General features: G+C 51.3%; 1 protein-coding gene across 1 annotated transcript in view; it reads right to left on the bottom strand.

Annotated features, from left to right (window-relative positions):
• The window catches only part of LOC137426640 (activity-dependent neuroprotector homeobox protein), a 13,603-nt gene extending 11,347 nt beyond the window's left edge, over positions 1-2,256 (bottom strand). Inside the window, exon 1 of the mRNA XM_078779202.1 lies at positions 2,057-2,256. The gene's annotated coding sequence lies outside the window, so the exon portion shown is untranslated. The remainder of the gene's footprint in view (positions 1-2,056) is intronic.
• Positions 2,257-4,773: the final 2,517 nt, after the last annotated feature.

Raw genomic sequence — 4,773 nt, 5'->3', positions numbered from 1 at the left:
AGGAGAGGGAGGAGGGGGAGGTTGGAAGGAAGGGGAATGGGAGGTGGAGGGATTGGAAGGGAGTAGAGAGGTTGGAAGGGGGAGGGGAGAGAAATGCAGTGGAAAGGGGAGAGGAGGGTGGGGATGTGGTAGAAGGGGGTCGGGAGAAGTGTGGGGTGGAAGGGGGTCGGGAGGGCAATGGAGAAGGGGGAGAGGGATAGAGTAGGGTGAGATGTGGAATGGGTTGGATTAGGCAGAAGAATGAGGAGGATGTAGAGTGGGGACGTGGAGGAGGGAGAGGAGTTGGGCAGAGGCGGAGAGGAGAGAGAATGAGTTGGGGAAGAGGAACGGGGGAGAGGAGTGGGATCAGGAGAGAAAGGTAGTCGGTGGGAGGGCTAGCGAATGAATGGGGATGCGAGGGGAGAAAACAAGTGGGGATGCGAGGAGGGGAGAACGAGTCAGGATGTGAGGTGGAGAGAATGAGTGGGGCGCAAGGGAAGGAGAAGGAGTGGGAGGAATGGGAGGAATGGGAGGACAAGAGAAGCGAAGGATTGGGTGGGAGAGAAGAGCGGGTGGGAGAGAAGAGCGGTGGTGGGGCTGGATTGGGTAGGGGTGGGGCTGGATTGGGTAGGGGTGGGGCTGGATTGGGTAGGGGTGGGCCTGGATTTGGTAGGGGTGGGGATGGATTGGGTAGGGGTGGAGTACAAGGAGGACAAAGAGGACCGTGCGGCGGAGGGCAAAGAGAACGTGCGGAGGAGGTAAAAGAGGGGCCGTGCGGAGGGAAAAGAGGGGCCGTGCGGCGGAGGGCAAAGAGGGGCCGTGCGGCGGAGGGCAAAGAGGGGCCGTGCGGCGGAGGGCAAAGAGGGGCCGTGCGGCGGAGGGCAAAGAGGGGCCGTGCGGCGGAGGGCAAAGAGGGGCCGTGCGGCGGAGGGCAAAGAGGGGCCGTGCGGCGGTGGGGGTGTTACGGTACAGTGCTGTGGGGGTGTTACGGTACAGTGCTGTGGGGGTGTTACGGTACAGTGCTGTGGGGGTGTTACGGTACAGTGCTGTGGGTGTGTTACGGTACAGTGCTGTGGGGGTGTTACGGTACAGTGCTGTGGGGGGTGTTACGGTACAGTGCTGTGGGGGGTGTTACGGTACAGTGCTGTGGGGGGTGTTACGGTACAGTGCTGTGGGGGTGTTACGGTACAGTGCTGTGGGTGTGTTACGGTACAGTGCTGTGGGGGTGTTACGGTACAGTGCTGTGGGGGTGTTACGGTACAGTGCTGTGGGGGTGTTACGGTACAGTGCTGTGGGGGGTGTTACGGTACAGTGCTGTGGGGGGTGTTACGGTACAGTGCTGTGGGGGGTGTTATGGTACAGTGCTGTGGGGGGTGTTACGGTACAGTGCTGTGGGGGGTGTTACGGTACAGTGCTGTGGGGGGTGTTACGGTACAGTGCTGTGGGGGGTGTTACGGTACAGTGCTGTGGGGGGTGTTACGGTACAGTGCTGTGGGGGGTGTTACGGTACAGTGCTGTGGGGGGTGTTACGGTACAGTGCTGTGGGGGGTGTTACGGTACAGTGCTGTGGGGGGTGTTACGGTACAGTGCTGTGGGGGGTGTTACGGTACAGTGCTGTGGGGGGTGTTACGGTACAGTGCTGTGGGGGGTGTTACGGTACAGTGCTGTGGGGGGTGTTACGGTACAGTGCTGTGGGGGGTGTTACGGTACAGTGCTGTGGGGGGTGTTACCGTGTTATGCTCAAGGAAATGAGTGAACACGTGTTGCATGTCTCACATGGCGGGAACGGAACACGAGACAAACTCCAGCAGGAAGTGATCCTGAGGCGAATCGCGCCAGACAAAGATTGATGGGCTCGTTAACAGACGATGAGAAGGATGAGGAGAAGGATGAGGATGAGGAGAAGGATGAGAAATTTGTTGGACGAAAGAGGGGTTCATGAGGAAGTCGCGCAGGCCGCAGAGGTAGCTCAGAAAGCAGACAAGACCGCGCACCGTGAGGATCGACGAGGGAACAAGAGATCGCACCGGGTCGAGGGACGGCCGGCTCTGGGCCTCGCAAATCAAGGAAATCTCACCGGAGTGTGAAGGGATGAATGAAGTGGACACTCGAACGAAGCAACGAACAAAACGTAGATGTGAAGGAATATGATGCTGGAAGCGAGTTCGGGGTGCAGGAATCGAGGAGACACGACGGCGCCACTACCGCCACAACCTCCGGCAACAAAAGGCGCCGAGGCCCGGCTGCCAGTGGTGACGTCATCGTAGCTTCCTCTTCTTTACTTTTGTACCTTTCACGGAGATGGTAAAACACGACTCCGGTTTTTAAGAAACAATATGGGCGACAAATACCGGGTATGTATTCACATTTTCACAGAATGAGGATTTTAAAATGCACCATTTATCATGTAGCAGGGGTGAAGTGTAATATCTAAAAATGGAGGGAAAAGTCGAAAAGTAAAGACGAGATGTGACTTGTGACGCCATTGGCATTAATTGACCACGAGGGTTCACTCTGCGTTTACATTTCCGCTTTACATTGTCCATCTACTGTACCTGTACCTACCTGCACTATGTTCTTATCTCCCATTAACGAAGAACCTGACCTTTTTACGGAAGGGATATGTTATGACTTGTAATACCGCATCCTACCGGGATCGGCGCTGTACCACACACATGAACACGCATGAACACACAGAGAGTAGTATAGGCATATTTGGAATTTAGTGTATTTTTTTTGTTAAAAGCAAAAACTCAATTGATTTTGTAAGAAGGTATCATAAGCTTTAAAAAAAATTAGGGTGGCATTTTTTCTGAACATTCTTAAGACGATGAAATCCAAGATGGCGTCCAAAATGGCCGCCGAACACTAATAATGCGATATCTTCGCGAGTACATGTGATACAATTACAAATAAAGTGTCTAAATATATGTTTTCTGAGACCAGGAATCGAATGGAATCATCTAATTTATGTTATATGTATGATCTACATGCCAAATTCCAAAATGGCCACCGCGCACCCGCAATGTAAACTATACCTTCTCCCTTCGCATGTAATTACAAACAAAGTATCTATTTAAAGACATGTATTTTTCACAAAGAATACATAATTAACAAGCCAACAAACAGATCTAAATAAAATGAAATACTTGAATTACTGTTCAATCTCTTAAATCGTTTAAACAGGAAGATGCAAAAAGTCATACTGATTAAATGCCTGGCTTTCATTTAGTATTTTTAACAATGGATATCAAGTGAATTATAATTTTGTGAATGTCATAGAAAGTAACACCTCAATCTTCACAGTCTTCATTTATCCCTGGTTGGACAGTTTTGTTGTTGCAGCTGAAAACCCAGCATCCACAAACTTCCGTACATGGGATATTGTTCTTGCGACAGCTGCACCTTCCTTCGCATCCACGTTTGCACCCGCACTTTATGAGGTGCAATACTGCTTCAGGAGCTGGTGGATTCAAACAGCGAACTGGAGAGAAGTGACTTGAAACTGCATCAAATGTCCAACCAAATGCAGCTGGTGCTGGGAGGCACGGGTGAGTTTCACAAGCTTTTCTCCTAATCATGGATATGTAATGTGCCCGACGAATGTGTAAGTCCAGTGAACCAGACGTTGGTGGTAGGTTTTCTCCTTCGGCTGCACGATTTGAGTAGAGGAACCAACGGAGCTCATTCACTTTTGTGTAGATTTTGGATCGATACAAAATACAGACAAAGCGTTCCAACTGAGAGCATACATCAGCGGGCAGATCAATGTAGAGAGAGAAAGAGAGAGTTGGGTCCCCCATGTTAAATGGCGGGAACTGAATGTGTTTTACCTTCTAAAGTCCAAAAGCTTCACACACACACACACACACACACACACACACACACACACACACACACACACACCCTCACCTCCCCCACCGACACACCCACGGGCTACGACACACACCCGCTACACACACCCAATTACACAGCCCATACACACACCCAACCACACAATCCCATACACACACCCAATTACACAATCCCATACACACACTCAACTACACAATCCCCTACACACACCCGTGCACACACCCAACCACACAATTTCATACACACACCCAACTACACAATCCAATACACACACCCAACCACACAATCCCATACACACACCTAACTACACAATCCCATACACACACCCAACTACACAATCCCATACACACACCCAACTACACAATCCCATACACACACCCAACTACACAATCCCATACACACACCCCTGCACACAACCAACCACACAATCCCATACACACACCCAACTACACAATCCCATACACACACCCAACTACACAATCCCATACACACACACACAACTACACACCCCCTACACAATCCCCCTGCAACTACAAAATTCAATACACACACCCAACCACACAATCCCATACACACACCTAACTACACAATCCCATACACACACCCAACCACACAATCCCAGACACACACCCAACTACACATCCCATACACACACCCAACTACACACCCCCGACACAATCCCCTACAACCCTCTCCTCCCCCAGCAACGCACCCACGACACACATCCACAAACACCCCCTCACAACTCCGCCCTCCCCCACGACACACACCACTTAGACACACCCAACTACACGATCCCATACATACACCCCAAGACACACCCCCGACAACCTCTCACCCTCTCCCAACCCCCCTCCCTCCCTCCCCACCACTCTCCACACACAACATTTTTTGCAAACGATAACATCATCAATGCCATGGAGGTCCTCAATGCCAAAC

This window comes from Myxine glutinosa, chromosome 5 (assembly GCF_964187855.1).
Source record: "Myxine glutinosa chromosome 5, kmMyxGlut1.1, whole genome shotgun sequence".
Lineage (NCBI taxonomy): Eukaryota > Metazoa > Chordata > Myxini > Myxiniformes > Myxinidae > Myxine > Myxine glutinosa.
This window is presented reverse-complemented; position numbering and strand designations above follow the sequence as displayed.